At 38.8% G+C, this 19,909-nt stretch overlaps 1 protein-coding gene across 1 annotated transcript in view; it reads left to right on the forward strand.

The window, feature by feature from the left end:
• Window positions 1-19,909, forward strand: part of FTCDNL1 (formiminotransferase cyclodeaminase N-terminal like) — a 144,355-nt gene that overhangs the window by 30,682 nt on the left and 93,764 nt on the right. The window lies entirely within an intron of this gene.

Genomic DNA, 19,909 nt, shown 5'->3' on the forward strand with positions numbered 1-19,909 from the left:
TGAATAAGGGATGTGGATAAACAGTTTCTAATATTTCACAAACCAGATTGTAATTCAAATTTAAGAGATAGGATCAACTGAAATCTTAGCATGAATTCTCCCTTAAAAGAACATTTATGTGGGAAGGAGTAAATGCTTTAATTTTTTACAATAATATCTATTGAAGTAGAATTTGTAACACTTTTATCATTAGGGTAGATGTTATTCATCTGGTTTTTCAGTGAATTTAGTTCCCAGCAATGGCAATTTCCCTCCTTATTTTTAAATTGAACGACTTTATATACTTTTCTAACCTTTTTAGTTACATCAGTGTTTCTCAGCATATTTTTTCACTCCTCCCAGTAAAACAGAAAAGCCTCAACACATTGTTGCTGTTTTTTTTTTTTTCTTAAAAAAAATTAAATAGAAATGGTCAGGGCTCTCAGCTGAACACTTCTAGCTAACTGTACTACCTAGTACCTGAGTGAAGGCAGAACCTATAAGGTTTTTGAAGTTTTGAAGTTCCCTAAGAGTATTATAAAGAGAAGAGAAAAAAAAATGAGTTCAGAAATGATTAACAGCTTTAGTTAGTGCCAAACACACAAAATCTTTTAAGCCAAATTCCTTTTAAAAGTTTGTAGTTGGCTGGCTTATAGGGAACATAAATAAGGGCAAAGCAGTAATAGCTGATACTTTTAGGTCTATAAATAAATACTTTATACGGATATATTTAAAAACCCTAAACATTTGTGAGATAATTTAAACACTCCTGGATGGTATGTTATATGACTGGCCTTGCATATATGCATCATTGTTTAAAAATACAAGGACAATTCTCTGAGCTGTAGTTTCATACGGTGCCTTAGGAATCGTCGATGGAGGGAATTGGTACATCTTGGAATCAGGAACTTCCATCCAGTTTTTTAAGTGGGTTACTGAGAGCTGCCCCTGCTTACTTTGCTCTCTGTAAATAAGAAGTGCAGCATCAGGCACTTTTCTTGATGTTGAATAACCCAATTTACTCCATACCAAAAATTTACCTAGCCTCTGAGAAATAATTTCTAATTTTAGAATGAGTCTTTTTTTTTTTTAAGATTTTATTTATTTATTTGTCAGAGAGAGAGAGAGAGAAAGAGCACAAACAGGGGAAGTGGCAGGCAGAGCAGGCAGAGGGAGAAGCAAGCTCCCTGCTGAGCAAGGAGCCCGATGCGGGACTCAATTCCAGGACCCTGGGATCATGACCTGAGCCGAAGGCCGACGTTTAACCTACTGAGCCACCCAGGTGTCCCGAATAAGTCTTGTTTTAAAGAACCTGTTTTCATAATTTTCTTTGTTTTCTTGTAAATTTAGTTGGGGTGATGGACGATGAAATTCTCAGTGTGTAATTAAGTATGTAACCAACCTGGGATTGAAACGTGAAGGACTTAGGTCTGGTCTCCGCATGAACTGGGGAAGGGCGCTGTTCTGTGGAATACCTGGGAGCCGGCACGTCATCTGAGGTTCCCCCTCACATGGGCTGGCTTCATTCCCTGACGATGCTAATGTGTACCTACCTCTGTAATTTCCTTTCTGAGTTATTGTTACTCTGAGAGATTCAGAATTGAGAAGTTGAGGCTCCCAATTCCTCACAGAGTGGGAAAGCATCTTAGCCATTTTGCAGAAAGACAGCTGAGCAGAGGCAAGTGTCCTCAAGAGGCGGACCTTGATTTCAGACCCTTGGGGAGCCATTCCTAGCCCAGGGCCATATGATTCTCAATAGCTTTATTTTCTGTGGATCCAGCCGCATGCGTAAGAGTCCTGCATTCTTCCTGCCATGGGAGCATCAGGCCTAGCAATTATGTTTGAGTTTTATGGCTTTAGTCATCAAATGTCCTGTTTCGGCTGCGGTTTCCTTTTAGTACATGTTCTCAAAAATGTAAAGTACTGATATGTAACGATGACTAATTGCTTTTGGTGTAATAACTGTTTATGTTTTTGAACCTCAGTTCCGAGTCTGTTTGTTACTGTGTGAATTACTCTGAAACAAAGACCACATTTAGGCTAGGTTTTATCTTATTTTAACCTTCTTTGTGTTTTTCTACCCAGCAACCTGCATGGTTCCTGGCACCCAGCAGGATTTCAGTAAAAGCATATTTAGTGAGGGAGTTGCACCTCGGTCCACAAGAGTCTCTCTCTTTATTCAAACTGTAATGCAATCCACAAATTTGAAGTTCTCTCTTCAAATATAAGACTGCAAGATGTCCCAAAATACCATCTCGACTCTTTGCTCACACATGTTTTCATACTAGCCACCAAAAAGTAGCTTAATAAAATAAATAGAACTTCTAAAGACATCTCTAAGCCACTTCTGACCCCTTAAAATGAAAATTTTTCTGTAGAGGAAAATATATAGAACTTTTTCACCTTTAATTGATTGAAGATGATGGTGCCTGGAACTTCTTTTGAAAATAATTTTGATCTAAAGGGGAAAAAATACATGTGTTTCTTCTGAGTGCTACTTTTTCATTTTTCTAATGGGCTCTTCACTATTGTTTTGTCTGAATGCAGTTTTTTATTTGTGTTATTCCAGACGTGGTCCTACCACAAGCATCTTTAAACCAGACATTAATAGCATAGTTCACAGTCATTACTGCCAGTGCTCAAACACAAATATTGCATTTGTGTTTGCAAAAGCTACACATCAGATGTTAATTAAGTGCATTTGGTTTTTTTCTGCTTAAACAATCTGGCATAAAGAGTTTACATCTATATCAGTTCACCATAAGGTCTCTACAATATCTGAATCACCAGCCATACAGTATATGATAAATACAGTGTTTCCACACAAGAAAATAACAGAATTGTCAGGAAAACATCAGGCCTGTTACATTTCCCTGTGAAATAATAGCAACTGAATCTCAGTTTCTTTTTCTTTTTGATAAAAAAAAGTATTTAACTAGGAGTAAACACCAATATTTAGAATGATAAATTTTTCATTAAAGAACACATGGAAAGTGAAATCATACCAAAGATTTTTTTCCTTGTTTTTAGCTTGCTTCAGGGCGTTTTGACAGTTGCGTTGGAATAAAATTGAAATTTCAGCTTTGCAGTGAGGAGATTCATGCTGCCGCCAGAGCAGCCGAGTGCCAATCTGCGGGAGGCAGGAGCGGAGCGAAACCGCAAACTGAGAAACAAACTTTCACATCAGGTTTCTAATTTTAGAGCAAAAAATGGAATTACTTTAATTGTGACATTTAACTAGAAATACAATTTGCTGGGATTAATTATCTCCCTTATTTAAAAATTCTCACTAAGTTTAAATTAGCATAAAAAATCAAATGCAGCATTTGAATAAGGTCAATGGGACTGCTGAATTTAAACACAGAATTTGATTCTTCAGAATTGGATCACCATATTGGTGCTGGACTTGGGAGGGATTAAATGGAGGAAATTGGAAAAGCATGCCTTTGGGCAGAAAGCAGGGTTTTTTTTTTTTTTTTCCCCTCCCTCTTTCCCTCTCTTTTTTCAAGGGAGAAATGGGTCATGGCCTTATTACCCCACAGGGAGGAAACTACTACCTGATTAGTTCAGAAACTTCTCAAATTCATTGAATGTCTCTGTATTCACTGCTTGAATAAGGTAAAGCTCTAAAACAAAATAAGCTATTGTGTAACTAAAGTTTAACAGAATTTAAAATACATATAACATATGTATTTTAAATACATATATGTATTTATATATGTATTTATATATATACAAAATGAGCATTCTCTATTGTTTTAAGTGGTTGCCTCTTATGTTAGTTAAAAGAATGTAAAAGCTATTTCTGATGTTTAATTTTATTTTTCACAGAAACAGTTTAAAGTATACTTTTGAAGGAATTTTTTAAAATAGGGTTTTATTTTAAATAAAATTGTTGGGACAAGTGTTTTCTTTACGGAACTCTTGCACTCTAGGCTTAACATCTAAACTTTTAAATTTTTAATAATTTATCTTAGGGAATGAATTCATTTATTAACACAAATGATCAACTTTGCAAATTCTACAAAAAAAGGGATAGTTATTGGGGCACCTGGGTGACTTAGTCGGTTAAGCATCTTTGACTCTTGATTTCTTTTCAGCTCATGATCTCAGGGTTGTAAGATCGAGCCCTGTGCTGGGTATGGAGCCTGCTTAAGATTCTCTCTCTCTCTCTCCCTCTGCCCCTTGCCCCCACTCTCTTAAAAAACAATAGGGATAGTTATTAGGCATGTGGTGGTAAAAGACCCTTTAGAATTTACTGGGTGGGAGATTCAGGAAAAGTCCCATGGCTATAGGGATGGAATGGCCCATGCCAATGTAGTGTGGGAAGGAAGAGCCCTGGGTCTCTATGAAGGAATTTCTGTTGAAAATGACTTGCTTCCCTGGGGTACCTGGGTGGCTCAGTCAGTTAAGCCTCTCACTTTAGCTCAGGTCATATCCTCAGGGCCCTGGGATGGAGCTCAGATGGCTCTGCATCAGGCTCTGTGCTCAGTGGGGGGTCTGCTTATTCCTTTCCCTCTGCTCCACCCCCCCTTGTGCTCTGTCTCTCTCTCAAATAAATAAATAAAATCTTAAAAGACAACAACAACAACAACAACAAAAAGAAAGTCACTTGCTTCCCCAATGGGATAAACTGCATGTGAATATCTGAATGTTGATTGGCAGATCAAAGGACAGTAGGCACAATATGTATTTTGAATAGTTGTTCTTACTATAACCCAGTACATATATACTCCTTAGCAAAATCTGAGTGTGATCCAACTATTTGTTGGGAATATGGTAAAGATGAGGCCACTTCTTAAGTCAGAGTAGGGTATGTATATCCACGTTGAAGAAATAGGACTATTTGTAACATTACCTGTTGAGGGGCAGAAGAGAGAGAAACCATGCTTGGATATTTTGTTAATGAATGACATTAGCATTGACAAAAAAATTTCCAATTGTACTCTGTGAAATGTTAAAACCGATATAATTCTCAAAGATATTTAGAGTAAGTGATTGGTATATGAAATTATGAGAGAGAGATGTATTGACTGTTAGGAAATTTAATTTTTATGAAACCAGCATTATGGAGAAATGTAATCTGATTCATTCCTGCAGAATTCCCAGTAGGAGGAGGCCCAGCTTCGGGAGTTAAAATGTTTCATTCTGTACATTTGTGGGAAAAAGATGAAATGTGGTTTCCGTGTGCTGATTTTCCGTAAAACATCTATTAGTATGAAAGTACACAGGCTAGGCAGCAAAACCCCCAAACCACGGCTGTCTGGGAGAAAGTGAACTCAGCAGGATATCTCTGATGGAGACTGACAACATGAGTAATAAGTTTGAAAGTAGCAAGAGAAAGCAATGACAGTAAAATATTGTTGAAGTAGTAGCTAAGTGATTGTCATATGCTGAAGATGAGGTCAGCCTTTTATCCCCCATCTATCTCTAGTTAACTTTGCTTTTAGAAATGTAAGGTTCCCCCAAAATGAAGAAATTGCAAACCTAAGCTTTTTATGCCAATGCTAATTTAACCAAGTTGTCCATCTTATACTGTAAACTATAATTAGAGCAGGGCTATTTATGTAACATGAGCTACACCATCCCTGAGGCCGGGAAAAGCCAGGACATTTGCCCCTGAGCTCTAGAGTAACAGCGCTCTAGAGTGGCAGTGACAGTCCCAGTCCCTTGGGAAGCTGGAAAAAAGAAAGAGGTGCCTCCAACAGGTTATACCGAAGAAGGTATACATAATCCTCCCAAGCCTGCCAAATCCACATTTCATGAGACACAAGTGTCTTTGCCCTTCCTAATTCCAAGGCCGTGTGTCACTTTTTAGACACCTTCTTCCCTAGTCAAGACTGTTGTTGAGATTAATTTGAATCAGATGTTAATGTAACTCGATGACAGGTGTGTATTTGGGGAGGAAGGGATGGGGACATAGTGTGGTTTACTCCTATCTTCCTGACCCGGAGTCGTGGCACTGAATTTCAACCCCTGTGGAAATGGTCTTGGAGATGAATGAAAGGCCAAGGGTTTTTGCTGCTGTTGATATTTAGTTATCAAGTGTGCTTTCCTTTTTCTGTTGATATTTTAGAAGGTCTGGGCTCTTCTTAACTATTCTAGAAAAAAGTGTCTTTCAGGTACTTTTAGAGTAGATAAAAGTATCAGCCTTAGCTCAAATATAGCTTTGTTATATATAAACAAACAAATTAACAAATAAATAACCTTTAGACAGTTTTGGAATTGATAATGAGGAATATTTGAACTCTTTTTAAATAAAGTAAAGGAAGTTTCTTGGATTGAAATTGGCTAAAGGATAGAATCTTCAAAAATGAGGCTTTTGCTTTGCTTGATTAACATGCTCTTTTAATGACTTAGGCATTGGAGCCAACCCATATGTGATGAGCTGCAGTGTTACCATAGACTCTTAAGACTTGGCTTTGGGAAAAGAGATCTTGAGTGCCATTCAGGGCTCAAATGCCAATGGATTGAAGGGTGTCCAAACAATGACTTTTCCTCATGAAGGGAAAATTGAGATAGCTTGCAATGTAGAGGGTTTTGGAAACCAAGAAGCTACAGAAACCTCAGAAGACTTTCAACACATGGCTTACAGTGACCTTGGGATCATTTTTCTTCTGTATCCTAATTACATGGAAGCTCAAGTTAAAAAGTTGGTGAGTGATCAGGGAATTGGTACTAGGGGAAGAGCATTGATTGGATTTACACCCCAAGAATGCAAGAACTGTGCTGAATGTGCTATAAAAGAAAGTGTTGGGGAATTCTGGAAGATACGGGGAAGGAAGTATTTTCATGTGATCCAATCTAAGGCCTCATTTAAATTTTAAGGAAAATATCAATCACGACAAAGTTTTCTTTTGGCCAATGAAGATGAAAGGAAGATACAAAGAGCTTGGTTGTAGCTGTGGAGTGGAAAATTCTCTGTTCAACAAAAACAGGTGTTTATTGAATGTCTGTAATCACCCTAAGGTATTTCTAGCTGTTGTTAAAACTTCATGAGAACCTACTCTGTATCAAGTTTATGTCCTTGTATACATTAGAAGCCTTCCTGAATTGGATGGATAAAATGGTTGCTGAACTACCTTTAATTATTGTGAACAAACCTAAAAACGGATTCAACTTACTTGATTTTCCTGAACTCTTTATTCCCGAGTTCTGTATTCAACTCTCATTTTCTGAATAATCATTTTTTAAAACATACACTTTAAAAGATCAAGTACTAAGTGACTAAAGTGTGGGGAGAATTAGAAAATAAAGTTCCTTTTTCAAAGCATGATTGTCCATTTTTACCTTCCCGCTTTTAGGATGACCTGTTGTTCATTTTAGAGGTAACTCCAAAAGCCAGACTTGTCTAATTTTTTAATGTTTATATAGGGAGATGGAATGGTGGTATTGGGCCTGACTTCAAGGAATTGTGTTTATCTTTTTTGGAGTTTAAATGGAAAATCGGAAGGTTTAGGGAATGTATTGCTTTTGAGCAGAGAGAACGGTATCAGTGGAAGAATTTTATTTGAAAGAAATCAAAATATGTAGCCTCTTTGTGAACTAAAAGAAACCACTTGTTGATTCTGGCAATTTTATGTAAATCCTTAGTATTTATATATTTATATTGCTTTAGTACAAGGTGCTCTCTCTCCATAAGGCACAAAGAAGTGAATTTTTTCCATAGATTTTGTTTAGCAGGAAAGATTATGTTCTTGTCTAGTAAGAACATATAATGTGAATTTATTTTTTTTTAATGTGAATTTATTTTAATGAGTAAAAAAAATAAAAAAGAGGTTGAACTCAATCTTTCTATAGGATTTAGTCACCTATCTTTTTTTAACTTACATTTTACTCTTGAATGTGATTGATTGCATTAATTGTGTTCCAGAATTGTGATTCTGTGGGTGTTTTCTTTTCATTGTCACTATAAATACAACAAAGATAGAGAAGTGATGGACTAGGTGTGGTTTTCAGTCATAAAGAAGTTTAATTGCTGTGGTGAAGAGAGCAAATGCTGTCCTTTTAGACCCAGTGGGCCAATTTCTCAGTCTGTGAGAGCTGAGAAGCTGAAGCGCTTCGTTCTTCTCTTACTTTGGTAGAGGCCACATGGCCTAGTAGGGTGAGCACTGGATTAGAGGCCGTGGGTTATGGTCCTTAATGTCACCCTCCATGTAGCTGTAGTTCCATTACCTATTTTTTTGAAGTTTTATTTAATTATTTTTAAAATTTTATTATGTTATGTTAATCACCATACATTACATCATTAGTTTTGGATGTAGTGTTCCACGATTCATTGTTTGCGTATAACAACCAATGCTCCACGCGGTACGTGCCCTCCTTAATACCCATCACTGGGCTAACCCATCCCCCACCCCCCTCCCCTCTAGAACCCTCAGTTTGGTTCTCAGAGTCCATAGTCTCTCATGGTTCGTCTCCCCCTCTGATTTCCCCCCTTTCATTTTTCCCTTCCTGCTATATTCTTCTTTTTTTTTTTTTAAACATATAATGTATTATTTGTTTCAGAGTGCTATGGTGAGCTCTGTGAATTGTGTAAGACTGTTGAATCACAGACCTGTACCTCCATTACCTATGAAGTAGGGAAAATAGTTCCTGCCTTGATCGAAGGCTATATTCTGGGGGAATAAAATGGAAATACTTGGTAGACTGTAATGTAAAAATGAAATATATTATTCATACTCTTGCAGATCTGTTGTAGAACTTTGGTTCAGTTTTGGGCATCAATATTAAACAGATAGATGAGAGAGGGTAAAAGCACCTGATGCCCTTGGGTCATTTGGGGTTGTAGGAGGAGTTGATTTGCCAGTTATGTGAATTAGCCTCTTTAGGTTCCTATCACTGCATTCCAGGCCACTGGCTTCGAGTGAGGCCTATATAAAGCCAAATACCCATTTAATGGGTACAGAGTTTCAGTTTCTGAAGTTGAAAAAAGTTCTGGAAATGGATGGTGGTGATGGTTGCACATCAATGTGAATACTAAATGCCACTGAACTGTACTTAAAAATGGTTAAAATGGTAAATTTTATGGTATGTATATTTTACAATTAATTACTAAAAAAAGTATATAATTAATTTCACAAAAGTTAAAAAAACATGTGAGTAAGTTGATTTCACTAAGCCTACACTTTCTAAATAAAATGTTGGCAGATTTCTAATATCTCTTGAAGTATACAAGCATCTAAGACCCGTTTTTCCCTTTAAACCCATGATGATGGACTCTGGCACTGCATGTAAAGTTTAGTTAATGGTTTAAAATAGAGTTAATTAAATTTGGCCTTTGATTCAGCTGCCTATTTAAAAACAATAATTTGCTATTTTTGTTAAATAAGTAATTTTCAAAATTACAGCATTTCTTAGCTCCTGTCCATACTCTAATTCCCCTTTTCCTTCTGTTGTCTTTCTCTCGTCCCCCTCCCCCTTGCCGCAGCATGGCTCTATGGGAAGTCCGAAGCAGCTGTGAGTCCCCGGAGGTCTGCGCTATGGGCAGCTGCGGGATGTGCCCCAGCTCATTCTGTGCAGGAGCTGGCAGAAGTAGCTGGGGTGGGTCTGTAACAACTAAGGATTATCAGCTTGGGTTGAGAAAATCTGACAAAATGAGCTAAGAAACACCCTGACTCCTATTAACCTTTTCTCTTACTGGCCTCATAAAAGCAAACTGACGGTTTGTGGAAATGTTTCGGCAGTACTTTTCTTTTCGTTGGACCACAAAGTGGACATTGTATGGAGTGTGGCTTCCTAGCCCGTCTAACCTCTGGCTCCTACCCAAGGGCTTTGCCCGTGACCTGTGCCAGCTGCGAATAGAACAAAATTGATGCGGGCAAATAGATTTTACAGTTTATCGACTCTTTGGTGTTATTCTTCTATCCCACTTTAAACTTCAACTTTTAGTTTCTGAGAAGAAGGACAAGGAAAGCAGAAAGCTAGGTTATGAGGGTGATAAGGACTTTTGTTGTCATTATTGCGGGGAGGGCCATCTTTTGTTTCCAACCTGAATTTGGGCCTGACTCACCAATAAATTAAAATTATTTCAACATAAGGGGCAGGGGGATGGGCTAAATAAAATATAACTGCAAAATAAAACAAAATGGCGGGGGATGATATTTTCATTCCTCAACATAATGAAAAGCCTTGCTCTGTAATTGGTTTGCACTGTCTTGGAAGTGGCGTCCATGGCCCACAGAGGACCACTCTATGAGAGATCTGCAAGGAATTTATCATTCCCTCTGGCTGAGCCAAAGCAGGCTTGATATACAATTTTGTTTAGTATAAATATTCTCATGTTACTGTTTACTCTGTGGGGATATGAGGATCTCACTGACAGGGTACGTGCTCCACTGCCTTGCTTTTAAAAGGCATTTATTTGACTCTGTTGTTTGTACTTGCCCAGAAACTTCAGAGAACAGCTCAGGAACTTGTTTGATAAGCATCCAGACCATGCTCCCGGCCTGTGTTGTGCTCAGGGGGTTAGAAAAGCTTATTGTTTTAAGCAGGCCTGCATATGGCTTCGTGGGAGCCCATTTTTCATAGGTAAGAACAATTGGGACAGAATTAGAATACTTCCCTTAGGTGTAAGGAAAGGTCCTGGCGAGCGTGGCCCTGTGGGACTCTGTCTCATGTTGGATAACCCTGCCACTTCTTTTGTCCTGTTCGCAGTATTTTGAGGCAAATTAGTTTGTGGTAAATTAAGATGTGAGTCAGAGACCTAAACATGGAATAAATTTCTCTTTCTGAATGTGTAGTGCGTGCGTCGTCCAGCTATTGTCTCTCGGCCACACGCCCACCCTTCCACACACTGCTTTATACCGCTGGGACTCTGCAAGTCCTCTTTCTTCCTTGCCAGTTGGTTTCCTGTTGGGCCCTGCCAGTGCTGGATGAGGAGGTTGCCGAGCTGCAGGACGAGAGGGGGGCTTGCGCTTTCCTATTTGCTTCCTGTTTCTGGCAGCCCCACCGCAGCAGTGGCTCTTGAACTGACAGAGTAGTAGCTCCTGCTTCTAGAGTCCAGCTTTTTTTCCTGACACTTTCAGAACTGACCTCATCCTGTTCCTCAGAAGCCCCCGCAGCGGCTGAGCCCTGGCTCTGGGCTCTGGGCTCTGGGCAAGGGCTCTCCTCTAGCTTCTAGGCTCTGAGAACCCCAGCCCCCTCCTTTTGTGCCTGAGGGCAAACTGCTTCCTGCCCTTGGATGTCTGGGGTACCCTTTCCTGTCTTTGCTCTTTTGGTTCTCTAACAACTTTTGGTTGACCAATTTTTTATGTTATCTCTTTTGAAATACTTAATGGGGTTTCTGTTTCCCGGACTGGATCCTGTCAGGAATAAATCTCTCAGCAGACCGAATCGAAGAAAATATGCAGTTTGAATATAGTTTTATTAAAAACAGCCCATTGAAGATTACTCGCCTTCTCATTAGCATTTTATTCTTATAATTTCATTATTTTCTTTATTGTCAAGTCCTATGTTCCCTTTGACAGTCTTGCTGTTCCTTCAGCTAATAGGGAGTCTGAATATTGATCTGGGGTAAAGGTGGGAAGTATTATGGTAAACTATTGGGCAGAGTTTTCCAATGAATGTCTTTCATGGAATAGCTTATTCTACAATTAAAAGCGTAGACTAATATTAAATTTTAAAGCTTAAATTCTTTTTTAAAAAGATTTTATTTATTTGTCAGAGAGAGAGAGAGAGAGCACAAGCAGGGGGAGCGGCAGGCAGAGGGAGAAGCAGGTTCCCCGCTGAGCAGGGAGCCCGATGTGGGACTCTATCCCAGGACCCTGAGATCATGACCTGAGCCGAAGGCAGCCACTTAACCCACTGAGTCACCCAGGCATCCCTAAAACTTAAATTCTTTTCTGTTATAACGGTTATGTGTCTTTCCTTTTGTACCCATCTTCCCCTGCCAGGTAGATCATGCTTTTTAGCTGATGGTAGACTCCCTGCCAAACACCTTTCCCAAACCTTCTGTGTAGCATCCCATTAACTTTTTCTTAGGAAACCACATATGTAGCCAGTCACTGTTTCCTAACTTCTTAGGTGCCTATATCTTCATGAAGACCAACTTCTTTGGGAAAAAAGTCATCACTGTTACTGATACAGTCTAGTAATGACTTACTGTTATAAAACTGTATTGTTTCTAGTGAGTATAAAGAATTTTTTGTAATTGGTATTACTCACTGTCCCAAACTTATGCTCCATAGTTCATCTTCCTTCACCATATCCACACCAGTATTTCACAAGGATAAAAGGAAGATGAGATAGAAACATATGGGAACAGAAGTCTTTAGTGAACCCTTTTAGCATCATTAATTGTGGCTACCTTCTATTGAATTCCTAGTAAGTGTCAGGTACTCTTATGTGATTTTTACAACTCTCTGGAGTAGGTGACTATAAAGTAATAAAATTCCCCACGTTCTTTTTTTGCCCACTGGGTCAACCAGGAGCCCCTTCCTACCATATCTCATATCCTGTAGATTTATGTCGCCGCTCTAACCCTGAACACAGTACCCTTGAACCCAGATCCTCAGAACTCCAGGCCTCTCCTGCTAGGCCTGGTCAGCTTTTGTCTTTAGTTTCTGGTGATCCGGTTAGATTTGGACATCCAGTTGGTTGATCTTCCCCTTCTATGGTGCTTCTGTAGGATAGATCCACCTCAGAATCCTGACATTTTTTCCCAGACCTTAGACTCTTTCTAGTGCTTCTATAGTCTTTTCTCACTTAAAATTTCATCCAGATCTGTCTTTTACACAGCTAGAATATACAGAATTCTTGCCCATTTATTCCTTCCTGTATCTGGAAGATGCATCAGCATCTAATTTCATAGTTTCCTCCCCTGGACTATCATTGCTTCCTCTGCAGGCCCGATTCTGTGCTACCGGGCACAACCCTGCCTCATCAAGCGAGGAAACAGAAGAGCATGAGGCCCCAACACCCCTAGATTTCTCCCTGTGGAATTTCCCAGACCGAGGCACAAAACTTGCTCCAATTAATTAGGAGATTCCTGAAATCACTCCCACTGTCCTGAAAGAGCCAAGTCAGCCACAGGATCTAAAATGGTCCCCCTCAGTGTTGAAATCAGGGAAGAAAATTGCCACCAGATGGTGCCAAAACTGCAGCTAGGACCAGGTGGGTTTGGGTCGTGCAGCCAGCCCCCCCCCCCCGGTACTCCGGACTGCCTGACCGGATAGAGTCACTTGGGTTATTTCTTTTGCTTTGGCTTCACATCCCCACGTTTTATGCAATAATGTTTTTTGGACTTGACACATTGAGTTGTGGCAGTGTTTTATTCATCTCTCATTTGTTGTGTTGGCTAGACGGCACAGTCTCTTAGGCGTCGGTCACAGTATTTATTGAGCACCTATTATGTTTTAGTGGTGCAGGTTTACCATGATGCTGATGACACAGAAGTCACAGGTACCCCACCCTTGTGAGGCCTGGGACAGGCCCTGGTAATAAGCTCATAAGGTTGTATGATTTTGTAAAACTGGCAAATGCATGCTGTTTTAGCCACAGTTTGTTGAAACTGCTGTCTCTTCTCCATTAAACGTCCTCTTCTGACAGGTAGCAGTAAAGTGACCAGGGCCAGCTTCACGGAGCTTGCAGCCTGGGCAGCAGCACGGCATCCTGTGCTTGGTTTAAAGTGCTCTGCTGTCACTGAGATTCTGAATCATTTTAAGAAGAGGACCCTCATTTTCATTTGCACCGGGTCCCACAAATTACATAGCTGGTTCTAGGAGTAGCCATGGGCGTTTTTGGACCCAGTTAAAGGGGAAGTTGAGCCGAAGATAATTTGGGTTTAGCAGGATATATGTATGTGGTTCATAGTCACTTCCATACATAGTTAAGTTAGTGCCAGCTCTTGCACTGGAGGAATGGCCCTCAGGAACCCTCTCACCCCCTGTGACGGTTCACCACAAAGCAGGGCCAGAGCATTGTCACAAATGAATGTGTCCTCTGGTGCCAGTACCAGAAATACATAGGTTGTGGAGGAAAAACAAGGTTCAGGAGGAAAAACAGTCCAGTCTGTGGAAAATCTTTCCAATTATTAGTAGCGTAAAACACTAAGCAGAGGATGTGGTTCTTCATAATGCCCACCTACAAAACAGAAACTCTGTTCTGCAGAATATATATGTGTTGATGTAGTGTATACAATTGTAAATACACTAGGTTATTTCCTTTTTTCATGATAATTATATGAAATAGAACTGCTCAAAATTCCTGTTTTTGGGGGGAAACAAATTTCTGGTAGAACTACAAAGAGCAACTGTGTCTGTGTGGGAAGTTGCATTCCAAACATTAATAATTATAAATGGATTTCTATCAACCATTCTAGGAAAAAGAATGAATTCGCTTTATATTCTCTTTATATAAATGACAAATCATTGTCTTTTGAATAGGTGATCAAAGGGTATGCTGCCATAAAAATGTGGAAAACATGTAGAGAAGTATTATAGAATAATTCATAAAAATGTCATATTAATTTTTAGGAATTTACAATGATAATATTTCTCTGCTTTTAAAAATGTGTAATTTATTGTGATTTATTTTCTCATTCTAAATTCAATTATGAGCTTATTTTTTTTCATTTATTTATTTTTGAGGTATGATTGACATGACATTATGTTAGTTTCACTTGTATAATATATTGGTTTGTTATTTGTGTGTATTGTAAAATGATCATCACAGCAAGTCCAGTAACATCTGTCACCATATGATTATTTTTCTTAAAGATGGCACTCAACATTGTACGAGTTACAGGCCTTGCCGAAACCTGGATCTGCACCTGTGCGCCGAATACATTTGCGTACTTGACTCGTACATTATCTTATTTAATCCTCACAACATCCATCTGAGATTGATACTATTCCTGCTGTATGGGTTCAGAAACTGAGGCTCAGAGAGGTTACCCTGAGGTCATACAGCTGGTGGATTGTAGGACCAGGTTTAGGTCTGACCTTCCTAAAGTTCATGCTTTTTACATATTGTTCTCTAGTGTCTGGAGCAATGAAACATTTCCTTAAAAAAGTCTTCTAAGACCACCAGGTTAGTTATATTTATATATTTATATTTATATATTTATATATATAAATTCATGCTCATCCATCCTTTCTTTCATAGCCCATATCACAATTATTGAATTATTAAAGAGAATGTCATCACTGTGCTTCAGCCTCCATGAAGGAAGCTGTTTTGTTTACAACATAGGGACTCAGCATGTACAGTTGATGAATTCGTTCCTTTAGGTGTACTGATTTTCAGAGGCACCTTAGAACAGCTTCATGCTTCAAACATTTTCTCACTTTCCTCCTCCCAGGCAGAGGAGGCGTCCAGGAACACAAAACATTAGGCTCAGAATTCATCCCCAAGTGTGTTAGGGTTCTGCAGTTGGTCCTGGAGAGATGTTATTATTTGCTCATTCACTCCCCCCATACAGATGTCTGGTACCCATTTTGGGTACTAGGGACCCATTTCCAAGGTGGTAGGTGTGGTGGTTTTCATGCCACAAGTGCATCCGTTTCATAGTTCTGTATTTTCGTAAACTGAGTCATCTTAAAATGGGGAAACACCTGTATCCAATTTTCCCTGGAATGTGCAACTTAGTTCTCTTATGCTTCCCATTTCAGATGAGGTTTTCTGGATGACACCATCTGGGAAATGTCACTTTGATTAAAGTAAATATGCAACATAGTTAACACTGGGAGCCTATTTGAATTTCCCTAAGTAGCCACATCTTACAGAAGCAGAAGGCAGGCGGCTCTTTGGACTGGGAGAGCTTGAGAGTGTTGCATTCCACGCTTTGGTGTCAGTCGAATGGCAGTGTGTGGCCGACTGAGCTCTGAAGGGTTTTGTGTATTTTTCTTTTCTTACCACTGGGCAAGTTTTTTTTTTTTTTTTTCCTCTTTCAGTTTATTTTGACACTAAGAAGAAAATATATAAAAATAAAAAACTTAGCTTTATGATTGCCAAGTTTTTCTTCCAAACTAAGAAACCAGTTGTTGAAAAATAAGATGAATGGTATCCTTTGTTTTATTTTTGGTGTAGCACATTAGGGCACTGCCACTGGAATGAGGCCAGATTCCCCAGGCAGGAGGGAGTTGGCTGAAAGGAGACCTAGAAATTTGGGGGGAAGGGGGGTCAGGTTGGTGTGTCAGGATTTCCTCTCACTCTCAAAAACATCTCTTTCCTTTCTCAAATGCCCACTCTTCCTATCTTTCAGTCATTCTTTGTGTTTTCAGCACTTGCTACTGATGAGGATGTCCTCTATTTGTAAGAAAACACCACTGGTACAATGTGGGGCTTTCAGCCTTTTCGTTGTGGTTTTCCCCCCTTCCCAGCTACTGACTTATTTGACTGTGGGATCATGTACGGTCGAGGGCAATAGTTGTTAATGTGTAAGCAAACCCTACAACTGTTAGCATTATTCTTCCTTTATTGTTGTCTTGTCACCAAGTGGTTTGGGAGAGCCAAGGGGCAGAGTCTTAAGTGCCTTGTTCTGCAAGTCAACCTCAGAGCAGTCCCTTCTGATCTCTCTCTGCCACCCACATGCTGGAATTAAGAGGAAGGATTGGCTGGGAAGGGTCACATTTTTAAGGACGCAGGGGAAACATCTCACATGCTTTAAAGTATCCACATGTTTCCTAAGAAGTTAAATCTAAAATTGCTCTGTGGATACGAGTAAACTAAAACTCAGCAGAACCTGTAGCACTTCCCCAATTCGGAAGTCTCCTCTGAAAACTTTACTACACACCTTGGCTGGTGTACTTAACTCATTTATTATAAATTTTGTTTGCAAGGGTGTTTTCCTTGCTAGACTGTGAGCTCTTTGAGAAGAGAGACTGCTTTGTTCACCTTGGTAATTCCAATGTCTGGCATCAAAAAATTTTTGTTGAATAAATTATTGTGCAAATAACTGAATTCAGAGTCCTTGTGGTGGGTCAGAACTAGACAACTCTCTAGGCATAGATGGTTTAGTCACTTACCAAATGACCTGATATTTTCTTGCCTGAAGTCAACTTCCATTACAGAGGTACATTTAAAGGAAGGAGCTGTTTGGAACTTCTAGGGAACACAAAGTTTGGCTCAGCTGGTGTGTGATGTTGGGGAAACGGGGTGGAGACACCAAGATTCTTCATAAGGACAGGCAGTAAAATGACTCCAGAATGCAAACACCTGACTCTGACTTCCCATGGAAACATTAGCAGAGGATGAAGTGTTAGCTTGAGTGCTCCTACCTTTTCCTGTCATCTTTACTCTTAAATTCAGGCTGTCTTTTAAATGCCCCATGATCCACTTGGAAACTCTTTAAGCAAAAATGATGCCAGGTTCTGTTCTGTGGCTACCAGATTGGAGCTTTCTCTCCCTGCTTTATTCAGTTAATTGAGCTGTGCTGGAAGGTTCAGTAATTTATTCTGTGGAGTCTTTCTGTACAAACAATCCCAGGCAGAGGGAAAGAGACTTAGCTGAATCTCTCAAACACTTGAAATGGAGAATTCGTGTTTTGGAAAACACCAGTGAGTCACTGTCCTCAAATGTCATCAATAAAAGACAGTCTCCATCATCAGCTTTTCATTAACTGAGCTTAGAGTTGCCTCCTTTTATTGCTTTTTGCATGTTTATAGTATCTCATTCTTTCCTTGATTCTGGATTTTCACACCATATGGTCACATCTTTAAGTCATTTTTCAGCTGCTCTATTAAATAGTAAAATGAGATTCAGAACAGATTTCTTTGATTTTAAAATAGCATTTTGGGTGTGTGACTTTTTAGTAAATAAAAAAAGAATTAAAGCATTCAAAATTGCATGAAATTTCAGGTATTCCTACCCAGACAGTGGAATATGTAGTTTTCTACTTAGAGTAAATATATGTTTATCTTGTGGAATTTCACCTGTTATATAAATTGATTCATTTGTCCTGTGTTTTGAAATTCATTTCTACTTAAATAAGATTTAGCCTCCACTATTTTAATGAACATAGGTTGAAAATGAAATAGAAAGTATATCTTTCATCACTATTCAACATTATATTTCTCATTAAAAATGATTGCTGCATCTTATGAGCATACATACTACACATCAATAATGCTCTATTGCTGTAATTGTGGTTATGACCCTAATATTTAATAAGAGAAAATGTAGCATTTGTTTATGTTTTACTTTTTTTTTTTCTGGAATATTTAGTGCCAGTTCCCTGAGAAGCTGCAAGAAGAGGGAATGGTACTGCTAACATTTAGATCTCATGGTGTGGAGTTGGTCAATGAGGGCTTAAAGCATATTGTCCCACAATTTAATACAGTTTACTTTGTAAAGTATTAGGCATTTAAAAGGCTATTAAATATTTACTGCTTGTTTTCTGAGCCAGAAGGGCATTTTGGTGTAAGCTGATTGGGGTGTTTTGTTTTGTTTTGTTTTAAGGATAGTACTTAGCAAAAGGAAACCACTGCATGAACAAATTTTGTAATATGAGTAAATTTGCCATTGATCCAGACTTTAGCAGCAGGGACTGTGTCAGTCACCAATTAATCAGCTTATGAGTATGTGACCTGAAATCTTCAATTATCCATTAAAATCTGGACATCGACTTGAAGAAATGACTGACCTAGAGTTGATTGTTTAAAGTTAAAACCAAGTGCGCTCAACATCCAGAAGGTCAATAGTCTCTTAATTGTAATTCAATAAAGTCAGTTTTAAGTAGTATACAATATGTGAGTGTTATAAGTACAGTTCACATATTTTAACTCCAATGATGGTACTATTTGCTAGAGAAATATGCTTCAGTTTGAGGATAAGTCCATAAATGAGTATATTTTGATTACTATTGATTTTTTTAGTTCATTATTTAATATGACATATAGGAAAATAGCAGTTTGGAGCAAAATTCTAAATAATTCAGATGAAATTTTGTTTTTTCTGAATTATTTGGTATATTCATTGTTTTTATTGTCACCGTGACAAACTTAGACAAGATTTTTAAATAACAGTAACAAAAAAGTAAAAAATCATTTTTAATCCTGTTTAAAATTTTAAAATCACTTAATTTAAAATCACTTCCACGTGTTCTGCTGTATCCTTTTCATAACATAAATCTCTGGAAGAGATTGAAGATACCTCCCAATATGTTGTATACCATTTCTAGAAAGTAGAGATTGTCCTTAAGGCCAAAATTAAGAGGGCTGCATGTTTTCCACAAAGCAAAGATCATCACGTCTCAGCATTTGTTAAGCACCTAAAAGTTAATGGTGGTAGAGTTATATAGACATGGTACTTTTTCCCTAAGAACATGAAATTAAGAGAGATGGCACTTATCCAAACAAGTAAGAGAAGGGCGAATGACAGTGTGATATAGACGAGTGCACTGACAGATCAGAGGGACAAGCATTCCTCAAGCTGCATTGTCATTTTCAGCCTGAAGGTGAGCCTAGAGGTCCCCATCTTTGAAGGAGATCCAACAGGGGATTTGGAAAAGGTGCCAGTCTTCTGGCATTTCCAGATCATTACCTGGCAGGAGGCAGCTTATTCTTCCCAGAACAGTATTTATTCAATAACTGCTGAGGATCTATTGTGTGTCTGGTGGTGTTCTAAGAAGCAGAGCTCCCTGCCCTCAGGGAACTTGCTGCCTAATGATAGTCTACAAATAAACAAGGGAATAGAAAATCTGTCAGAGATGCTAAGTGCCACATAAGAATATAAAGCAGAGTAGGATTATTTTTAGTCCTGTTTAAAAATCAGGTCTCAGGGGTGCCTGGTTGGCTCAGTTGGTAGAGCTTGCAACTCCTGATCTCAGGGATATGAGTTCAAGCCCCATGTTGGGCATAGAGCTTACTTAAAAAAAGAAGAAGAAGAAGAAATCAGGCCTGGAGTGCATTTGTCTTTTTGTAAGGTGGTCAGAGAAGGCCTCATTGATAAGACGCCTTTTGAGCAGAGACAGGGCAGAAAGAACAGAGTG

The sequence above is a fragment of the Callorhinus ursinus genome, unplaced genomic scaffold (genome assembly GCF_003265705.2).
Source record: "Callorhinus ursinus isolate GAN/ISIS: 27379988/994484 unplaced genomic scaffold, GSC_fseal_2.0 scaffold2, whole genome shotgun sequence".
Lineage (NCBI taxonomy): Eukaryota > Metazoa > Chordata > Mammalia > Carnivora > Otariidae > Callorhinus > Callorhinus ursinus.